Source organism: Schistocerca piceifrons, unplaced genomic scaffold (assembly GCF_021461385.2).
Source record: "Schistocerca piceifrons isolate TAMUIC-IGC-003096 unplaced genomic scaffold, iqSchPice1.1 HiC_scaffold_2166, whole genome shotgun sequence".
In the NCBI taxonomy this organism is placed as follows: Eukaryota; Metazoa; Arthropoda; class Insecta; order Orthoptera; family Acrididae; genus Schistocerca; species Schistocerca piceifrons.
The window spans coordinates 194,523-218,358 of record NW_025728082.1 but is presented as its reverse complement, the minus strand read 5'-3'; the positions used below and the strand labels follow the sequence as shown (position 1 = coordinate 218,358).

General features: G+C 43.9%; 1 protein-coding gene across 1 annotated transcript in view; it reads left to right on the top strand.

Annotated features, from left to right (window-relative positions):
* Positions 1–759: 759 nt before the first annotated feature.
* LOC124742164 (astakine-like) overlaps positions 760–23,836 on the top strand; it is a 114,361-nt gene continuing 91,284 nt past the window's right edge. Inside the window, exon 1 of the mRNA XM_047248755.1 lies at positions 760–874. The gene's annotated coding sequence lies outside the window, so the exon portion shown is untranslated. The remainder of the gene's footprint in view (positions 875–23,836) is intronic.

The window sequence follows — 23,836 nt, the reverse complement described above, 5'->3', positions numbered from 1 at the left end:
GCGTGCGAAGCGAACGAACAACTCGATACTGAACTAACTATGAGCAGTCGGCAGTGGAACTGCGACGAATGGCTACGCGAAGAAGGACGAGTCCGGCCGAGCGAGACCGAGACAGACGGGAACGGGACCGAGGCTGGAACGAGATCGGCCGACGTGCCGTTCGTGAACGAGACCGAGCGTTTCACGTTCCCGGGAACTATAAGTAGAAATCCGCGACCGAAGTGAACTATGAAAGACCGTTCCTTAGAATTCGTTCCTCGCTCGTTCCGTTCATCCTGGGGAACCGTTCCTTTGGACCCGTTAGTTCGCGAACGACCCATCACTACTATGGTGCGGCCAAAGGATGTAATCATAATATTTATCATGACAAATGCTTAAGACAGGACCGTAGGTCTGATATCTCGCACCCTGCATACAGCTAGTCAGCCTAGCAGGTAGAATAAAAACGTGATGCACGAAAATAAACGACTACAGTCGCTGAAGAGGACCGTAACACTGGTCCACATCACATGCATTGCTCCTCTATGGTGAATTAAAAGCTCAGTCAGTTTTAAGATTGACTGATTACTACTCGACCCCAGAATTTAAAGAGAAGACAAACACGCTTACAGTTTCAAAACCGCACATTCCGCAGCCGGCTTGCTCTCGAGATAAAGACCGGAGGAAAACACGGGCAAACAAACTAATCCGCCGGAAAACAGGCGCAGTGAGCAGATAGCGCCCTCCTGCAGCCCCCATCCGCCTCGCTACCTTGGCACCGCCCGCATCCTCGCCGGTATATACCCGGAGCGCCGGCCCCACACGCAAAGCAGTACCGTCTGTTCGCGGCCGGAGACCACCGCACACCTCGCCACAGCCACTCGCTCCAACGCAGGTGAGTCGGCCGAGAGAACCTTCGGCAGGTCGCCTCACTTGTCGTTAGGGACAGTTGAGCACGAAACAAGAATAACCAATACCATTTCACGGCATTTGGGTAGGGTCACATGATACCCTTCGCTTCCTACTTTGGAGACTCCGTATCGGATTTCATTGTATTTTGTTGTTGTTGGATTAAAACATGCGCGATATGACAATAGGCCGTTTCAAGGCAATGGTGCACTGAAGATTTATCACAAACGTCACTCTTGGTATTATTTGTTACATCTAAATGTCAATTAACTACAAATCAGCGATAAAAAGCCTCCAGGAGAGCGCTACAGTCTGGAACCACATGACCGCTACGGTCGCAGGTTCGAATCCTTCTCGAGCATAGATGTGTGTGATGTCCTTAGATTAGTTAGGTTTATGTAGTTCTAATTTTTTCCAACATTTTCGTGTTTTCAATAGATTCTGGTCCTTTCTCATTCATTTAATAGAAGTGTGTTTTGCAATTATGTTATTAGGTACAGGGTGTTCGAAAATACCAGTTAAAAACTTATAGGACTTGTAGAGGGAAGCCGGCCGGGGTGGCCGAGCGGTTCTAGGCGCTACAGTCTGGAACCGCATGAATGCTACGGTCGCAGGTTCGAATCCTGTCTCGGGCATAGATGTGTGTGATGACTTAGGTTAGTTAGGTTTCTGTAGTTCTAAGTTCTAAGTTATAAGGTACTGATGACCTCAGACGTTAAGTCCCATAGTGCTCAGAGCCATTTGAACCATTCTTTTTTGTAGATGGGAGTGAGTAGATGAAGTTTTTAATTGGAACCTATGTCCGGAAACATAGCGTTTCCAAGCTATAACCATTTGAAAACATGTGGCAACGCGACCACTTCTACAATAACTGATTAGGCGTGACCCAGAACATCACTTGTTCTACAGTTCCACTCACTAATAACCAAAGAAATTGTTCGTGTACTCATCGAAGAGTTCTCTTCAACGTGATGTAGTACGAGCTCTCCATATTCGGGTGTCCAGCGTCTCCTTGGAGCATCACAGTCATGTCTGCTGATGGTGGAGGTTGCCTTTCTCAAAGCCATTGCATAATTGTGGTAAAAAACACTATGCGATGAAATCGGCTTTGTGGAGAACAATCATGATAAAGGCGACGAGCAACTTCGCCATTCAGAAGGATCATGTCGATGGATTCTGCAAACGCGTACACGACCATGTTCCTCTAATATTCAAGACACGTGAATAAGGCTCGAATCAGGTCAGAAAGGTAGGACAAACGTCAAATGACGTCAGCCCATCCGATGTAAACACCCCCCCTCCATAACTACCCTGTTGCATACCTACAGGGTGACAGTTATTGAACTATATGAAATAAAATCGCCATAATTTCTGAACGGTTTGTTAGGACGTTCAAACTGCACGGTTGGCCACGGGGCACTATGGGAATTAGTATGATTCAAATGGCTCTGAGCACTATGGGACTTAACATCTGAGGTCATCAGTCCCCTAGAACTTAGAACTACTTAAACCTAACTACCCTAAGGACATCACACACATCCATGCCCGAGGCAGGATTCGAACCTGCGACCGTCGCTGGCGCACGGTTCCAGACTGAAGCGCCTAGAACCGCTCGGCAACATCGGCCGGCTGAATTAGTATGCGAATGCATGGTTCGGTTTAGCGACGAAGCCCGCTTTCATTTGGATGGGTTCGTCAATAAGCGAAATTGGCGCATCTCGGGGACTGACGATCCTCATTCCTCGATCGAGAAGTCTCTGCGCCCTCAGCCGGTGACTGTGTGGTGTGCAATGTCCAGTCACGGAATACTCGGTGCGATATTCCTTGATGGCGCGGTGACTACCGCATGGTACGTGAAGGTTTTGGAAGATGATTTCATCCCCGTTATCCAAATTGACCCCGATTTCGACAATAAGTGGTTCATGAAAGACGGAAATAGACCCCATCGGAGCAGGACAGTGTTTGATGTCCTGGAGGAGCACTTTGGGGGCCGCATTCTGGCTCTGGCGTACCTACAGCCCACAGGCATGGGCCTTGATTGGCCTCCATATTCTCCGGATCTGAACACATGCGACTCTTTTTTGTGGGGCTTTCCCTTAAAGACAAGATGTACAGAAGTAACCCGAAAACCATTGCTGAGCTGAAAGCAGCAGTTCAGTATGTCAGCGACTGCACTGATGTTCCGACACTTCAGTGTGTCAAGCAGAATTTCGCTATTAGTCTGTGCATCATCGCCAATGACGGCAGGCATATCGAACATGTCATAACCTAAATCCGAATATCTGTAGTGACGTTTACATGTTGAATTAAGTGTGTGCACGCCGTAGTTTATAACTAATTTACGTTTATTCTCATATAGTTCAATAACTGTCACCATGTTCTAACACTCTGCGTGATGTCTGTTTGTTCTATATCGTGTCTCCCTACCACTTTCGCGCAACGACGCTCTGAGCGTGTTTTTTGGGGAATTGACTAGTTTGAACCTGGGACCTGTTGCCGGTAAGGAGACGCCAGACCACACATGACATGTAGAATTCAGAAGAGTTCAGTGAGACTAACGATGATATAACCAAATACTTAATGATTTCAGCGTCAGCTCCACTGCACTCCCTGTAAAAGAATCTTAATACTAACTAAATTTAGTGGAAGGGGTTCAAGGCTTTCCTATTTTCAGTTAGCTGGTAAAAAAACGTCGGAAAAGCAGTTAAGTTTACCATTGGAAATTTATTCTATTCACAAAACTGTTTATAAATTGCACTATTGATAAAAGGAAATCTTTTAATACAGGATGGTAAAAATCAACTGCGTTCAACAAAAATGTGAACGAATTTTCCCTGAATGGGTTTCCAAGTTCTACAATGGATCGAAGGATGACCTATGCCATATCACATCTATAATCTAGGTTTGAATTAAGTTTCACAAAAGAGAAAACTATCAAAATGGTTTACAGTGACCCTCAATTATCTTTAATTACTTATCTAACTTGTCATAATTTACAGTGACTGGTGTAGCTTCTCAATAACTATATAACAGAAAAATCATCGCGTTTCAGATTTTTACTTCAAGTGGCAAATGTGAACACCATGAGCTTTAATTGACGATCGAAACTAGTATTACGCAAAAAGGGGGTGTAACAGATGAGACTTCTGCAGTTCTGAGTGAAGCTTTATGCGCTGTTATACGGCATCGCGTGTGTTCATCATCTTGTCGGTGTTCGTCAGGGGGCACAGCTCCGCTCACCTCGCCGTCTCGGAAGCAACTCCCCCCTAACTTCTCTTTACTACAATTTACCGAAGTTGGTTTAAAAAAAATTATCTGGCTGTGTTTTAATCTGACCAATCAGGGTCTCAATGTTAACCTTAAGCTCCGCCTACAAAAATTCTGTCTATCCAATGAGAAACGTTATATTTTACATGGTGGGGCAATGTTTTTAAAGTTTGCAACGTAACAGAGACGCGAAAAAGTCTCACGCTAAAACTTGCAGCTGGTGTGGTCCTTTTAGTGTTATCGTAAGATCTCTACTGTTCTTCTGGAGGGCTCTAGCTTTTAACATCGGCTGGGTGGTGGTCCTGACGTAACAGAGATGCGAAAAAGTCTCACGCTAAATCTTGCGGCCGGGGTGGTCCTAGCGGTTAGCTGGCGACGTGGGTGTCCGTCCCTTATCGTGGGGCCTTCCAGCTTAACACGGTTCTGCTCTCGGCTTCTGTTCTCGTTTCTCCCCTCGGAACTGCGTCTGTCTCACGGTGGGAAGGTATCACATGCATTTAGGCATTCTTGTGTTAGTCTGTGGTATTCCATTTGCTCACTCATTACTCGTATTACTTTGGTCAATTTAATGTCACGATTTATTCGGAGCTATGTGTCCAGTAGGTACATTTGTGCCAGGCTATTGAGCCAAAAAGGATAATTATTATTATCGATATTCACTGAAGAGCCAAAGAAACTGGTACACTTGCCTAATATCGTGTAGGGCCTCCGCGAGCACGCAGAAGTGCCGCATCACGACGTGGCAGGGACTCGACTAATGTCTGAAGTACTGCTGGAGAGAACTGACACCATGAATCCTGCAGGGCTGTCCATAAATCCGTAAGAGTACGAGGGGGTGGAGATCTCTTCTGAACAGCACGTTGCAAGGCATCCCAGATATGCTCAACAAAGTTCATGTCTGGGGAGTTTGGTGCCCAGCGGAAGTATTTAAACTCAGAACAGTTTCCCTGTAGCCACTCTGTAGCAATTCTGGACATGTGGGGTATCGCATTGTCCTGCTACAATTTTCCAAGTCTGTGGGAATGGACAATGGATATGAATGGATGCAGGTGATCAGACAGGATGCTTACGTACGTGTCACCTGTCAGAGTCGTATCTAGACGTATGAGGGGCCCCATATCACTCCAACTGCACACACCCCACACCATTGCAGAGTCTCCACCAACTTGAAAATGCATTCATGAGATTATCTCCATACCAGTATCATCCAGTGATCAACAGTCCAATGTCGGTGTTGATGGGCCCAGGCGAGGCGTAAAGATTTGTGGCGTGCAGTCATCAAGGGCACACGAGGGGGCCTTCGGCTACGAAAGCCAATATCAATGATGTTTCGTTGAATGGTTCGCACGCTGTCACTTGCTGATGGCCCAGCATTGAAATCTGCAACAGTTTACGGACTGGTTGCACTTCTGTCACGTTGAACGATTCTCTTCAGTCGTCGTTGGTCCTGTTCTTTTTCCGGTCGCAGCGATGTCGGAGATTCGATGTTTTACCGGATTCCTGATATTCACAGTACACTCGTGAAATGGAAGTACGGGAAAATCCCCACTTCATCGCTACCTCGGAGATGCTGTGTCCCATCGCTCCAGAGCTGACTATAACACCACATTCAAACTCACTTAAATCCTGATAACCTGCCACTGAAGCAGTAGTAACCGATCTAACAACTGCGCCAGACACTTGTTGTCTTACATAGGCGTTGCGGATCGCAGCGTCATATTCTGCCTATTTACATATCTCCATTCTTGAATACGCACACCTATACCAGTTTCTTTGGTCCTTCAGTGAACATACAACAGTTTCTCAGGAACCCTCAGACCGCGAGTCCAAGACGCACTTGCCCGATTATACACTGACGGAAAAAAATCTCAAGACAAAAAATAATTAATGTAGAGTAATGAAACTTCGGGAAAGGTAACATATTTAAGGGATTAACGCTGCAAGATCACAGTTTAATTCAAGCTCAAGGTAATCCATTGTAAATTTGCACGTTAATAACCGGTGTAAGCGCCACAATGTTGAATGCAAGCACGCAAACATGAAGGCTTTGTGTTTTACAGGCGGCGGTTGTCATTTTGTGGGACGGATTCCATGCCTGCTGTACTTGGTCGGTCAATACGGGGACGGTTAATGCTGGTTGCGAATGGCGCTGGAGTTGTTGTCCGATCATGTCCCACATGTGCTCGATTGGAAACAGATCTGGTGATCGAGCAGGCCTGGGCAACGCATCGACACTCTGTAAAGCATGTTAGGTTACAACAGCAGCATGTGGACGAGCGTTATGCTGTTGGGAAACACCCCCTGGGAAAATCACACCCCAAACCGTAACTCGAGGTGTAGGTCCAATGTATCTAGCACACGGACAGGTTGGGTGCATGCTCTCAACTGGTCCTTCTAACCAATACAGGGCCATCACTGGCATCAAGGCAGAACCAGCCTTCATCAGGAAACACGACAGACCTCCATCCTGCTCTCCAATGAGCTCTCGCTTGACACCACTGAAGTCGCAAATCGTTTTGTGGGCGACGTACTGTTATCTCGCTAACTCATATTTATTGCACTGAGAATTGCGGCAACCAGTCCGATTAAAAATTGTTATTGAATGAGGCACTGGAACAAGTTTTCCGGTTAGACATTTAGGCTGCGATATCAGCTTAAGTAACGATAATGACGTACAGAATAGGAGCACTAAATTTCAGCACATATATGGAATTACAAATAATACCTGAAAGATCAAGACGAGGAAAGAAAAAAGTTTTACAAAACAATGGCTGTGCCTGTCTTCCTCTGTGGCAGTGAAACTTATACTGAAAAGATAATAAAGACAAAAGCGCCATGCAAGAAATGAGATTTTTAAGATCTATTGAAGGTTGCTCGAGGAGTTAATTTATAAGAAATGAGAATGTACGATAATACCTAGAAACACAGAACAAATGACAAAGTGGAAGAATAAAGGAGAAATAGAGGCAACATTTTAACACATGGAAGAAGAGAGAATTCCAGTCACTGTAAAGAAGTACAAAAATGGTTCAAATGGCTCTGAGCACTATGGGACTTAACATCTGAGGTCATCAGTCCCCTAGAACTTAGAACTACTTAAACCTAACTAACCTAAGGACATCAAACACATCCATGCCCGAGGCAGGAGTCGAACCTGCGACCGTAGCGGCCGCGCGGTTCCAGACTGACGCGCCTAGATCCGCTCGGCTACATCGTAAAGAACTACAAGCCCCCAGGAAAACGAGAAGAATTGTGGCTTTCTACAGTACTAATATAATAGCTCAAAATGTAAAAGTATTCTTATACCGCAACCTTTTATAAACCTAGGGAGCAACTGTATTACACATCACCTAATATCCGGAACTGTCATTTCGCACCAAATAACAGTATAATTACGTACATCCGCAATGAATTTTCGCACTACAATGGAGTGTGCGTTGAACTGAAACTTCCTGTAAAGTTCACACTGTGTGCCAGACCGACAATAGAAACCAGAACCTTCGCCTTCCAAGGACAACTGCACCACTGAACGTGTCACCAAGACTTCATGATCCACCCTCACAACTTAACTTCCAACAGTACCTCTCGCCCAGTTACTTCTAAATTTCGCATAAGTCACGCCGCATAACTTGTGGGACTGCTACTCATGGAGTTGAGTGCCCATCTGTCACAAAATTTTAGTCAGCAGGAAAATTTCAGTGTCGGCCGGAGTGGCTGAGCGTTTAAAGGCGCTACAGTCTGGAACCGCACGACCGCTACGGTCGCAGGTTCGAATCCTGCCTCGGGCATGGATGTGTGTGATGTCCTTAGGTTAGTTAGGTTTAAGTAGTTCTAAGTTCTAGGGGACTTATGACCACAGCAGTTGAGTCCCATAGTGCTCAGAGCCATTTGAACCATTTGAAAATTTCAGTATAGTTATATTTTGTAAAACAGTTTGTCACTTTGATATCCTTTGTTGATAAGGTTACGAAACTACATCGGTCATAGTTTTACCTGCCACATGTCTTTAACTGAAAAGAGACTACCGTGGCAAAAATGCAAATGGGATGAAAGAAAAAGTAGAATATTCTATATACAAAACTGAAGATGTAGTTTCTAGCATTTACATAGAAATGAATACAGTAGGACAAAGTACACAGAAAAGGAGGGAAACACACAATACATCGAAAGAACTCGTTAAAACCGGTTATCATGGGGTCTGTGTCTTCGCTCGCTGGTCTTAAAGCAGGAAGACGTGTTGTTTGTTTTCCTGCCTGCCAGTCATGAGAAAATACAGTCCCAAGAACGACGCCAGATAAATTGTTTATCACTTCTTCTCCGAACACTACGTCAGAATACGACGTAATAAATATGTGGCAATAGAAAAGCTGATGAGACGCGCCATCACAGCGTACCAATCCAAACAGTTTATAGGTACACCGCAAAGAAAGAAATCTATCAGCTTCTGAAAAAAAAAGGATAATTTCAATCGGAGTGGTGGTGGTGGTGGTGGTTGTTGGGATGTTTAAGGGGGACTAAACAGCGAAGGTCATCAGTCCCCCAAATCGGAGTTCTGCGCAAAATAGTGTTACAACAGCGCGGAGGAAGTAATAGGTAAAGATGCGGTAGAAGAAATCTCCAAACAATGTTCTCAAAACACTAATAGATTGCATTCTGGAGTTCTCCATACACCAACCCGATTTAGAATCTTTTCACGAGCTCAGATCGTTCCTTTGGACGGCTCTGATCACAGCTTGTCTTATAATAATTCAATTTTTCTAGAAAAGTGCATCAAACACGGAAGGCTAGCATCAGATCGCACGTTTCTTTGTGGGCGTGCGGTAAGTGAGAAGACGGGTAATAGGCGTCTACACTGACTGTCCACCAGGTTATCTAAATTCATTGCAGAAAAGTAGAAGCAGATTCACGTTTTCTTGTGTGAATTTAAAATCTTCACTCAAATTGAGAACCATTCTGAATATTTTCGGCAGGGGATATAGCCCCTTTCCTGTTTCATATGTAACCTAACAAAGCTGGCTGTAATGATATAAAGTGTTTATCGATTCTGTAAAGAAATTATCAGTTAACAAATATGGTCCAACAGTACAGTGGTTTTCCAACATTGGTACTACAGAATGTTGCACGCCCTTTTGTTCCACGGACATGATAAAACCGGACAAGGCGGTTAAGGCAGAGGTCTGACACCGGTCTCGGATTCAGGAGGACGTCGGTTTAAGTTTTCATCCGGCCTTCAGTATTTATGATTTTTCTTGTGATTTCTCTAAATCACTTAAGAGCAATTCCAGGCTGGTTCCTTTGAGGGAGTACGGCCTATGTCCTTCCCCAACCTGAGTTTTATGCTCAATCTATATTGACGCCGTCGTCGACGGAATGCCAAACCTTAATCTTTCTTCCCCTCTTCGACTCGAGCGGTTCTAGGCGCTTCAGTCTGGAACCGCGCGACCGCTGCGGTCGCAGGTTCGAATCGTGCCTCGGGCATGGATGTGTGTGATGTCCTTAAGTTAATTAGGTTTCAGTAGTTCTAAGTTCTAGGGTACTTATGACCTCAAATGTTAAGTCCCATAGTGCTCAGAGCCATTTGAACCATTTGAACCCTCTTCGACTGGAGAATATATACTATTTAGTTCACGTACCAAGTTATAAGGACGACCAAAAATTTTACATTGAACCAGTATTATCATTTTTACATGTCCAAAAAAAGCAGTATGATAGAAAATCGGGATTATCAGCCATCTGACTTTCGCTACTGGCTAAGGCTTGCTCTAATCTACTCATTACTGTCTGCACCTGAACACAACCAAGTCGGTCCTGCTTGTTTTCCAATGATATCCAGCCACCATCCCTCGGGTTGTCTCTCCAGACTATCCTTATCGCTTGGAACGCAGCGGAGAATTTCCTTTGCCTGTCTTAATGTGCATGTAGTATTTTCTGGTCCAGTTTCACTTTACCCTTCCTGGAAATTCAGGAATGTAACTCTTAATTGTTCTCTGAAGAGGCGCCACGGCTTTAAGTGTTTTAGCTTTAAAAGTCTACGTCTGTTTGCCATGTGACAATGTGCGCAATACCCTCTGACTGCAACTTTTAATTTTGAGACGCATCGAAAAATTGGCTTTCAAGCTCCTACTTAGGTTAGCAAAAGCAGTCCAACCACTTTAACTCTTCTGTATATTTCTTTTTCTGAGCATTGTCACTGTCGTCATCCGTCCTGAAAACATAAACACATCAGCTGGGTCTTTAACTCCACTGCTACTGTTCTCTCCCAGATATCCCGGCCATACATTACTTTAGTGCCATCGAAACTGATTTTGTGTCTGCTTTCAAACTTGCTTTACCAAGCCGCCCTTTTCATTGTTCCAATCTATCTGCACTAGAGATAAACGGTACTTCCTTTAGGACTGCTGAGAACAGATTTGGTGATATGGAATTACCTTGCCTGATCTCATTCAATTTTGAATTTTCCATACCACGATGAGGTGTAGTGAAAGCCGTGGACTCACATTTACTCATTCACTACACTCAGCATATTCACACTGGATGCTATTTCAACGGAAACTATTGTAATTTCGATTATTGTATTCTTCTTAAGAATCTGAGCGAACGAACCACGTTGGTTACCATGTTCAGGTATTACAAATTTGACATTTCTTTCAAATCAAGCAGAATGGAGTCTCTCCGTATTGAGCTGATCAAGCCACTGCCACCCTTTGAAGGATGTTTCGTCACATGCGTTTTTAAATATTTTTTAGACAGAGACTATATGACACAAGACTAAGGAAACGATTTCCTAACAGGCATCATCCCCCACGATGACTGTTTCTTCCTCTCGATCGACGAATGCGGGAGACTGTTTAATTGGAAAGAAGAAACAAGGGACCTAGTAATATGAGGACCACTCGCACACCCGATTTTGAATAAGAGGTGCTGGGACGGGTTGCAGCGGATCCCACTAGAAGTACTCGTCGTATTACATGAGAAATGGGTGCTGCACATACTAGCGTGAGGCGAATGCTCGATGAACAAAACTTACACCCGTATCATCCAGAACGAGTCCATGTAATACTTGTGACTGACTTGTCACCAAGGATCACACTGTGTTAATGGTTGCTCCAACAATGAATTGATCGACCAGATTTTCTCCAAATAGGACGAGGCCTCATTTGATCGTGCTGGTATTTCGAATAGTAGGAATAGCCATGTGTGGGATGAGGAAAACCCATCACACTGTAGTAGAGTCACACCATCAAGTACGTTTCGCTGCGAATATCTGGCCACAGTAGGTGACAATCTCGCTGGGCCACATCTCCTACCTGACCGTCTGAATGGCCACCTGAACTTGAGATTCGTGCAAAGAGGTCTACCTGAGTTGTTGGAGACCGTTCCATTGGCTGTTCGTGAGACGTTATGGATACACTGCAGCGCCTCACTTCAGTGTGCATGTCCGCAACCATTTCGGTTCTGAATTGGAAGGAGAGGTGCTATTCCATGGCCTACGAGGTCACCTGACCTGAATTCCTTCGATTATTTCCTATGGGGATATTTAAAGTAATTTGTCTATGAGACCCTAATGGCTACAGAGTTGGAATTTGTTGCCAGAATTGTAGCTGCCTGTCATGTGATTCGAAACACACCAGGAATATTTGTTAGGCTGCGTCAGCATCTTGTTCGCCTATGTCACGCTTCCATTGAGGCTGACGGCGGTCAGTTTCAGCACATTTTATAAGACACAGTACAAAAGCTACGTTCAGTGACGGTATTTGCAATTAACAGTAACTAATGTAAATAAAAAAGAACGCAGTAATGCGATTTTATTCCTATTATCTCCTCAAGCCGGCTTATTCGAATCCAGTTTCCCTGCCTCAAATTGTTCAGTGGAGCATCTTCTATGTGCTGTTAAATTTTTGTACATTCTTACGGAACCACTCTGTACATCCTCATACAGCAGCAACGCCATCAAACGCAAACTCTTTGATCGACCCCCTTCGCAATCAGTGCAATTTAGCTAGTGAGAAATGGAAGGTCAGCGGCTATTCTAGGTGAAAAAATACAGCCGAGACAGTACATTATGACCACCTGCTTAAAAGCGTATTTGTCAACCTTTCCAAAGGAACATAATATAGCAGCAATTGAGTGCAGGATATATTCGAAAGGTATGTGTTATACCGGAGCCAAGGTAGCCCCTGAGGGCCGGAAACCCATATTACACCACAGAGGACGAGGTTGTCTATGCCCAAGGCGTACCAAAAGCACCATGGTAAACACCGTCTGTTTACATTCATGATAATGGAAACAGATATTCCGATCACTACTTCCTACAGGGGGAGCTCGAGCCACGGCCTGCAGGAAGTACCACTACGCCAAAACCTGATTGGCTGGAGACAGCTACTTAGGGGCTAGAACCTGCCCCGAAGTTCAGTTCACGCTGGATGCCGACCTCGTGTACTGCGACCATTGGACATTACGTCTCCATCTCTAAATTGGACTGTTACTAGTGTGTGTGTGTGTGTGTGTTTTTTACAACGAACCTTTGTGGAAAATTGGAAGTGAACTTTTGTTTGCGTCAATTATAAGACTTTTACTGGCATCGTTATTGTTACCTTTTGTTGTTCAGTTATCAACCTTGTGAAGTTACACAATAAAAACTGTGTTTGTGAAAAATTGCGAATTGCCAGTCACAACAGTATGCAACAGATGTCTGCGCATGAGTCACACTCCCGTAAATTACGGTGGTTTCTGGGCGCGGAGCTGGAAGCCATTCGAGTTCCAGACATGTTTCACTGCATTCGGATCAGGGGAATTTGGTGGCCAAGACATGCTTGTCAAACCACTGTATGATGACTAAGATCCAGTGTCCACTGCGTTAGTAATTCACGATATCGTTTGGTCAATAGGGGAAGACTGCGCCTGCCGTCCGAGAATAAATAATGGACTTCCTGAAACATTCTGTTTCATCCCACATCATTTGTCAAACTAGCGGCAGCCGGACTAGGGAATTACCGGCCCATGGAAGGGTTGTCATTAACGCCAGAACACAAACAGCTGTTGTAATAGTTGTTATTTTATTGTTATACAATCTAGATTTCGGCCTTAGACCATTTTAAAGGACAAAAACTTATTTATATGTCAAAAGACATTGAACCGGTATGAAGTACAAGACCCTGCCAGAAAAGCGTAGGATCTGTATTTAATACCAGTCTGACGCCTTTTGACATATAGACGTTGGTGCTGTCTGTAGGTTTTGGCCTCTATTGGAGGCCAGAACATAACGTTTAGTTGACATGGTTGCGTTTGTTTATCTTCTTCTTGTGTTGACTGGCGGCACTTGGTTTCGCAAGCGTTGCTTATCTGCTAGTAGCATCAGCGGCGGTTATCGATATGTAGTAACTGCGGCTCTATTTTTGTGGCGACGTCGTTGTTCGTCCGGGTCGTGTCAGTGTGCAGTTTGGTTGGGGACTGAGCAGGAGCGAGGTCCACACAGTGCAAGAACATGCCGGGAACGCTGGCGGCATGCATGGGCTGCTGGATCGAAGGCTGTGGTCACGAGGGTGCACGACCTCGTCGTAAACCGGATCCTGCAAGCTTTAAGTTCAGTGCTTTTTGATTCAAGTAGAGAAACCGCCACCATTGTGAGATCTCGCGATTCTCCAGTGACTTGGGTTCGTGTTGCTGCTCGTAGTGTTGCCGAGGCGAAGAGAAGCGAGTGGAGTGCTTGGGGAAGGCAGATCTTATTAGCTTTCCTGGACTTCTAATTACTATTTATTGCTTTCAGTTTATTACTATTTGTTAAGTTCAACCAGCAGTATTTCTCCTGCCTCGCGACAGCTAACGCCCCATTTACCTGCCCTGGGGGTTAGTGTTATGTAACGGCAGTGTACGTTTCCTCACCGTGCCGCTGCTGTCTGTTAAGGAGTGTAGTTTTGACAGCTTTCTTGATTCTAGGTTGGTTGGCGATTTTTCTACTCTGGTGGTAGTGATTCCTTTATTGTTCCGGGCCCTCTAAGCACAGTATTCTGCGTGCGGAGTTCAGACCGCTGGTTCCGGCTTTGGCGTATTTTTACATCTTTGCATTTGGTTTATTGGACGTCAGGTAGCCTCAGCAAGATTATCATTAGTCATTCGTTAACTGCCACTAGTCTGAGTTACCGTCTTGGAAGTGAATGTAACTCTTGACTGCCTATCTCATCGCTCACAAAAGTGGTTTTTTTTTTTCCGGGACCTACACAGAGGGCGATTCCTGATGCACCGTCTGTGACTGGCCCTTGTGTTTTATTATTGTATCCGCTGTTTTATTGTATGTTTCTACATTTTTATATAATTGCTATTCTTGGCGTTATAGCAGGTTTAAATGATTGTGCTACCAAGTTTATCATCATTTTGTCTCCCATGTTTCGTGATCAGTTGCTTGTCCTTTTAAATTAATCTTTGCTGTTGTATTTGCTGTTTTACTGTATGTTTTTTTAAATTTTTTATATAATTGCCATTCTTGGCGTTACAACAAGTTTAAATGGTTGTGCTACCAAGTTTACCATCGTTTGTCTCACCTGTTTGGTGATCAGTTGCCTGTCTTATTAATTAACCTCTGCTATTGCACTGCTGTTTTACAATATTTGTTAATTTTTTTTATAATTGCCGTTTTTGGCGTTAAAGGCCTTCAGCCGTGACTGTGGTTACTTGCCTTAAAATTCTAACTGAGATCACATTGGCTTGTTTTTAAAACATTATTTGCTTTGTCTGTATTTTATGCTCATTTGGTAAATTGTAACGCACTGAAAGCACTATTAATTACACAGTTGTTTATTCCTTCATTAATAACGTGTGATATGTTTATTTATTGCTGAGTCTAGAATTGCCGTTTTAAAATAAGTGTGTGTAATTGCAAAAGGGAACCAACAGTAACTGATTACGGCCCCGTCCACAAATGTAACGGAATCCTACCTTCCTTGACTACCAGGTTCCAGGCTTATAGCCGAAATCTGGATTGTATAACAATAATTACAGCTGCGGCATCATTCAAAAAAGATTACCATGATTACTGCTCCAGCCAAAATAAAAATTAACAGGCAGCTGTGTTGGGAGTGCTGCCGTGGTCGGGGAGCATGGACTGCTGACGAGCGGCCCCGCATTGTGGTCCGCGACGAGTAGCGGTTCTGCACTACCGTGAATGATCATCATCGACGAGTACCGTGGCGACCTCGGGAGAGGTTATATTTTAATATTATTAATATAACCATCAAACATCAGTAGAAAAAATTCTTAACAGCTTAAGGACTCGACCAAACTGGTCTTCGTCTCCCGGGTTCGTCACGTTACTGTGTAGATATGCCAACTCGACTACAAAACTCAACTGTATGGCTCGACGTCGTGCAGGGTTGCCCCGCATACAGTTCCAGAACCATATATTTTAAGAAGGTCAAAACACCTCTTCGACCTTGATATTTCACCATTTTGTTCTATCATCGAGCTTCATCTATATAGAGAAATCCACCGTATTCTGCATACTTTACTACACTAGCTCCACCGTGTAAAACTTAAAGAAGACTCAGGAACCCATGACAGGTCAAACGCAAACTTACTGTTGAGAGCAAGATATTTGTAAACGGTGGGGTTGTTGAGAATTGACAGCGGATATGGGGCAGGTATAATGCATTCATTTTTACACTGAGGTGAGAAAAGTCGTGGGATGTCCCCTAATAGCGTGGCGGACCTCCTTTTGCCCGACATAGCGTAGCAAATTGACGTGGCACGGACTCAACAAATTGTTCGAAGTCTACTGAGCCATGCCGTCCATAATTGTGAAAACGTTTCGGATGAAGGCTTTTGTGCACGAACTGACCTCTTGATTATGTCCCATAAATGATCGATGCGTTTCCTGTCGGGTGATCTGTACGACTCGCTCGAAATGTCCGGAGTGTTCTTCAAACCAGTCGCCAACAGTTGTAGCCCAGTGACATGACGAATAGTTGTTTGGGAACATCAAGAACATGAACGGCTGCAAATGGTCTCCACGTAGCTGAACATGATCATGCCCAGTCAATAACTGGTTCAGTTGGACCAGAGCACCCAGTCCATTCCGTATAAACACAGCCTGCACAGTGACTTGTTGACAACTTGGATCCTTGGCTTCGTGGTGTCTGCACGGCACTCCAAACCTACCATCAGCTCTTACCAACTGAAATCGGAACTCATCTGACCAGACCACGTTCTCCAGTCGTCTGAAGAGTCCAACCGGTATCGTCACGGGCCCAGAAGAAACGCTGCGGTGTCGTGCCCCTAACAAAGGCACTCGAGTCGGTCGCCTGCTGCCATAGCCCATTAACGTGAAATTTCGCGGCACTGTCCCAACGGATACGATCGTCGTTCTTCCCACATTGATTTCCCCTGTTATTTCACTCAGTGTTGCTTGTCTGTTAGCACTGACAACTGTTTCTGCTGTTATTTCACTCAGTGGAGCTTGTCCATTAGATCTGACAACACTAAGCAAACGCTTTTGCCATTGGCCACTGCGTTGTCAGTGGAAAGAGATAATGCCTGAAAATCGGTATTCTCGGCAGGCTCCTGACGCTGTAGAGCTTGGAATATTGGATTCCCTAACGATTTCCGAAATGGAATGTCCCATGCGTCTATCTCCAACTACTATTTCGTGTTCAAGGTCTGTTAATTCCCGTCGCGAGGCCATAATCACGTCAGAAACTATTTCACATAAATCACCTGAGTACAAATTACATTTCCGTCAGTGGCCTTCCCTTTTACACCTCGTGTACGCGATGCTACCACCGTCTGTAAACGTGTGTATCGGTGACCAATGGCTCTTGTAAAGTGGGTGTATATTGTGCTGGGGGTTGGAGGTGTCCATTTCTGTAGTTCATTAACGGTTGTAAGAGGGGCGTTTCAAAAGTCCGTGCAAAGTCCGAGAGATGGCACCACCGGCGCGTGTCGAGCTCATGTTAGTAGCATCTCTGGAAAGAACGCACTACAACTTTCAGCCATATTGGTCTATTTCTTTGTGTTTGGCATTCGTGTGAATCAAGGAAGTCGAGTGATTGTCAAAAAACGGACGAAAAAGAGTTTCGTGTAGTGATTAAACACTACTTTATGAAAGGCCAAACGCCTCAGGAGACTAAAGAGAAGCTTGATAAACATTATGGTGACTCTGCACCTTCCATTAGAACAGTTTATAAGGGGTTTCAAAATTTTCTGAGTGGCCATATGGACACAAGTGATGCTGAACGTTCTGGACACCCTGTGGAGATTACGACTCCAGAAATCATTGGTAAAATCCATGATATAGTGATGGATGACAGAAGAGTTAAGGTGCGTGAGATTGCTAGTGCTGTGGGCATCTCTAATGAATGAGTACATAATATTTTGCATAAACATTTGGACATGAGAAAGCTATCAGCAAGATGGGTTCCGCGATTGCTCACGCTTGACCAAAATCGGAATCGTGTGAAGTGTTGTAAGGATGGTTTGCAGCTGTTCAGGAAGAATCCGCCGGACTTTAAGCGTCGTTTCGTCACTGTAGATGAAACATGGATACATTACTGTACTCCTGAGAGCAAACAACAATCTAAACATTGGGTTACCAAGGGAGAATCTGCACCAAAAAAGGCGAAGACCATTCCTTCGGCCAGAAAGGTTATGGCGACTGTCTTTTGGGATTCGCAAGAGGTAATCCTCATCGACTATCTGGAAAAGGGTAAAAAGTATTACAGGTGCATATTATTCATCGTTATTGGACCGTTTGAAAACCGGCTGCAAAAAAAAAAAACAAAAAAAAACGCAGGTGATTGGACAGCAAAAATGTCCTTTTCCATCACGACAATGCACCAGCACACACCTCAACAGTTGTGGTCGTAAAATTATTGGAAATAGGATTCCAACTCGTTACACATCCCCCTCCCCCTACTCTCCAGACTTGGCTCCCTCGGACTAGTATTTGTTCCCCAATTTGAAGAAATGGCTAGTGGGACAAAGATTTCATTCAAATGAGGAGGTGAATGCAGCAACTAATAGCTATTTTGCAGACTTGAACAATTCCTGTTATTCGGAAGGGATCAACAAATTAGAACAGTATTGGACAAAGTGTATAAGTCTAAAAGGAGACTATGTCAAAAAATAAAAAAGGTTTACCGCAAATACGTAAGTAGTTTTTATTTTTGCACGGACTTTTCAAACGCCCCTCGTACAAGGAAGCGAAAGAGAAAAGATCGAGTACTCTTTTTCGACAGTGTTCTGTAAAGGTTCACATATCCCAATATTGCAAAACAACGCCGAAAACGCTGCTATGCAACAAATCGGTATGCTTTCCCGTGAACAAGCTGACAACCAAAGAATGTAGTATTTACTGAAGCCGCTGTATTACGCCTTTCATGTGACTGAGCAGAATCAGAGATAGTTATTTTCAAGAAGTACGTGAGCATTTTTAAATTAATAAAAAGTCTACTACGGATACCAGGGAGGGGTCAAGTGTGGGGCTGATTCCCCCCTCCCCGCATCCCTTGCAGACGGCTATGCATGTACATGTTCTACCGATGTGATTCGATTATACAAAAGTGGAAATAAAAGTAGAAATAATGTGTCTGAAGTATCCAGTAAAACAAATTATACTAGCGAAACAACGTGTGCAGTACACGTTTGCACACTCATCGTGTAGTGCCTGGCAGAGTGACGTGCCCGCAGTCAGCGCTAAAGAAGCGTGACAGACGGTGCCACACACACACACACACACACACACACACACACACACACGCACACACACACACACACACACACACACAGCATGTACTGCACTGCTTGAGAAAGCTCTGCTCTTGCGCGTCCGACTCACAGATGACGCCGTTTCCAGGAACGTTAAGACACGCTAGTTACTCGTTGCTCGTGAGGAAGTCGTCGCCTACGGGCTTTATTAGACAACAGCGTGCATAGAACTCTTCAGTCCAGCGCATCGGCCTGTAAGCTACAACACATACCACCAGCGACGTATAGGAGAAACTCCGAGTGTTGTTTTTTCTCTCACCTGCGGGAGCTGGTAAGGTTTAATGCGTTTTCTTCTAGTGGTTTCTGAAGTGCAGTTAGTTATGCACGGTAGTCAGAAACAGTCTGCGAAGCTTCTAATGGTGTTGCAGTGTACGCTGTACTGAGAAATAGACTTGGCCACTGTTTCTATGTTTCGATACAGTGTATCGATACGTGGAACTGTTTCAGTGTTTCGGAACGGCTGTGGTTCACAGTTTCGAAACAGTGGTGTTTCATTCCGCCCCTGTCTCGGATATCCGGACCAGATTCGATCTCGAGCCAGACACAGAAACTGTATCGTTGTTTCAAAATAAGGCTGTTTCAGTCCACCTGTGCTTGGAACGGACTGATTGTTTCGAAGCAATGATGTTTCATTCCGCTCTGTGTCGGACGAGATTCGGGCTCGGCACAGGTACAACATACCACTTCGTGAAACACTTTCAAGAGTGTCGAAATCGTTTTGACAAGCAATAGCATGAAGCTTAAGATATCCGAAAATAAAGCTTCGTTTCTAGATGACTGTCCTATTCCGAAATGGCGTAACATTTGCTTTATAAACATTAACCAAACAATAAAACAACGCATACTATTCACATTCAAAATAATAAATATGTGAAAATCATTCAGTTAAATTACACTTTTTTTTATAACATACGTTTCTCTTTTCAAGTACATTAATCATATTAAGAAACGTAAGTAAGCCTACAACATTTTGAATAAAAAAAGGCGTAGAGTGACAGTTATTAGACATATACATAAATTTGATGTAGATATAATTGCAAGCAATCTGTTTGATATATCACTGATAGTGTAATGGTGAACGGGAAGGACTAGGAAGCTTGGTGAATTTATAGTAACGGTTCGAAACAGCTTGAAAGACAAAATTTTTTTCTGTTATATTTTGTTATTTATTCGAATTATTTGGCGTTATTTGTGAGTCTATAATCACTGTGCCTATTATCCTCAATGTGGGAATCCCAGTAGCATATCCGTTGTTTCTGCAGTTTGCTCCCACCTACAGTTCCGTTCGTGGTGGCTCTTCTGTCTTCTGCCATGGCTGTCCTCAGCCAATTGAAAAGTATCAAAGTCACACGACACGGAAGCAGCGCATTTGCTGCAGAAATACGAAACTGCCAAGACGCCTAAGTGATAATTTCATACTTTCTGCGATATGATTAGCGCTCTCGCACCTCATTTGTGTTTATGTGGACATACTTATACAGTAGACAGTCAAGATGTTAAAATGTGTAGGTTTATTAGATTACAAAACACAAACTGTTTAACTGTTTCGAAACAGCGTATCGAAACATTACATTGTACTGTTTCATTTGTTTCGAAACGCTTACGTGTTTCAGTTTGCCCATCTCTACTGAGAAATAACTGGCAAGGAAAACAGTCAATGCGTTGCGCCGTTTTCGAATTAATTAGCATCGATGTTAGCGAATCGGGCCGTTATGAGCGCAAATTCAAGCGACCCGCCAGAGATGGTGTTGCCGAACATATTCTTCGTTTGTTTTAACAAAACCGAACAAGAGTGCCATACAGAAACTCAACATAGGTCGGTAATAAGAATCTAACCTGAACCAAAGTCTCAACGGTGTCGTGAGAATACCTGACACTAATTGCATCTGGCGGGCTGCCTGATTTTTCGAGCGCAACGGCCATATTGGCCAACTTTGAATACTAATTAACTCGGAAACGGCGCAACGTATCGACTGTTTTTCTTGAGAGTTACTTCGTAGCACAATCTACCCTGCAACACCATTACAAGATTTTCAGACTGTTTCTGACCACCTTATATTTATTTAACATACTAGGATGACGCATAGGTTCAAAGCGTTTTTTTTTTTTTTTGCATGTTGGTAGTCCGGTTGCCGTGGGTTTATTTATCGACTGTCATTTTTTACCTGTAGTTCACTGTTACTACTTTACATATTGTGGTTTGGAGATAATGAGTGGAGCTGTGGACGCTAGAAAATAGAGTGCCAACTGAAGAAATCGGAACATTTCTAACATAAATTTCGGTTAGCATTCAGTAGAGAGATGACAACGAAGGAGGAAGCCAGAAATTGTGGGCGGTATATGAGGATAATGCCATTGGACAGCCGGCCGTTGTGGCCGAGCGGTTCTAGGCGCTTCAGTCGTGAACCTCGCGACCCCTACGGTCGCAGGTTCGAATCCTGCCTCGGGCTTGGAAATGTGTGATGTCCTTAGGTTAGTTAGGTTTAAGTAGTTGTAAGTGTCGGGGACTGATGACCTCTATAGTGCTTAGAGCCATTTGAACCACTTTTGAGCCATTGGACAGAGCACGGCAAGAAAATGGTTTTCTAGTTGTAAAGAGGATCATTTGGACATTAGCGACTACCCAATAATGCCATTGGTCAGAGGACGGCAAGAAAATGGTTTTCTCGTATTAAAGATAGACATAAGTGGCTATCCATGTTCAGAAAGACCATCGGGGTGTAATGATAGTTCAGATGCATTAGTCCACAATGTTCCACTTCAGGGTACTCGAGAAGTGGCAAATGTGATGAACTGCGGTCATTCCACCATCGTGCTACATTTTCGAACAACGGGGAACGTTCAAAAATCAGGCGTATGGGTGCCGCATGCTCTAAGCCAAAATCACTAAAATCATCGGTTGGCCATATGTGCATTTCTGCTTACTCGTCATCAACTGACTCGCGCCAACACCGGCCATTCCTATCCCGTATCGCTACTGGTGACGAGAAATGCTGTCTTTGTGCTAACATAGGAAAAGAAAGAAATGGTTGAGCCGGAACAAAGCAGGAGCTCTCCATTGAAAGGCCTTCGCGTATTCACAAATGGTAATGTTATACATTTGGTGGACTTACCCGAAGTGTACCCATCACTGCTGATATTTACCGTCAACAACTGAGACATCTTGCAGGCACAGTCCAAGAATAACTAAATGGTTCAAATGGCTCTGAGCACTATGGGACTTAACATCTACGGTCATCAGTCCCCTAGAACTTAGAAGTACTTAAACCTAACTAACCCAAGGACATCACACACATCCATGCCCGAGGCAGGATTCGAACCTGCGACCGTAGCAGTCGCGCGGCTCCGGACTGAGCGCCTAGAACCGCTAGACCACCGCGGCCGGCCGAGAATAACTATCAGAAAGATTGCGTGAAGTGATGTTACTCCACGGTAACCACCGCCCGCATACTGCCAGACTGACAAAAAACACTATCTATAACACCCTACAAGGAACTTCCTTCCCGAATGGAAAAGCGCTCCGAACATGGCTTGACGAGTTCTTCGCCTCACAACCACCTCTTTCTTACTGTCGTGGAGTCGAAAAGTTACCCTTCCGCTGGCAGACTGTTGTAAATGGTGAAGGAGAATATATTATTGATGAATACAGTCTGTGTTATGTGTATCTGTTGTGTTTATTAAACGTACGGAAAAACGCTACGAACTTATGCACGAACCTTATGTAACTAATATTCCTGACACACCCAGTTCTTTAAAGAATCGAACTTTCACGTACAAAATAGCTTCTGACGTCTATTTGCTTTACAAATGAATTAATGTGTTTAATAATTGATGTTAAACACGTAACACTCCTTTTAAGAAAAGCACATTTTCCACGCATCCCAAACTAATGTCATTTCTCGTGATCTGTGTCTCGTGTAGTGATATTTCTTGCAGGCATATTCAGTGATATATGTTTATACTGGCCGGCCGGAGTGGTCAAGCGGTTAAAGGCGCTACAGTCTGGAACCGCACGACCGCTACGGTCGCAGGTTCGAATCCTGCCTCGGGCATGGATGTGTGTGATGTCCTTAGGTTAGTTAGGTTTAAGTAGCTCTAAGTTCTAGGGGACTTATGACCACAGCAGTTGAGTCCCATAGTGCTCAGAGCTATTTTTTTTTTGTTTATACTGTTTTCAAAATGTGTTGCGGATGAAGTCAGTAGCAAAGAAGTAATAAATTAAAACGTATGACTGATGTTGAAGTTTTGCGGCAGGAACACCGAAAGTGCAATAAGCGCTAAACTTTTTCCCTTTCATTACTCTGTAGAATGTACCAGCGAGAAAAAGTTTCAAAAAACGTTTGAAATTATGTGTGAAGTTTGTTGCGAGTCTTAAGAGTTCTCGTTCTCAAATTGTGGATGAATATATTCCGGGTAATTTGCGTGTCCTGAGGTACGCTGCCTCATGACGTATAGTAAGAGTCTAACTTCAGTACTAAACTTACTGTGTTCAATGTGTAACGTAAGATTACACCCCTTAAAGAGTAGATTTTGATAGCATTTTAATTTTTTTTAATCCGGTCAATAATTATGTGAATCACGAAAATCAAATTTTCGTTGCCCCTGGAAGCTATTAGATAGGCAACTGGCATCTGCAGCCAGATGACGGGTTGACCGTTTTAGCCGCTTAATAGTACAGATTATTTTTATCTATGGCGACGGCGCTATATACACGCAGACACAGGGTGTTTCAAAAATGACCGGTATATTTGAAACGGCAATAAAAACTAAACGAGCAGCGATAGAAATACACCGTTTGTTGCAATATGCTTGGGACAACAGTACATTTTCAGGCAGACAAACTTTCGAAATTACAGTAGTTACAATTTTCAACAACAGATGGCGCTGCGGTCTGGGAAACTCTATAGTACGATATTTTCCACATATC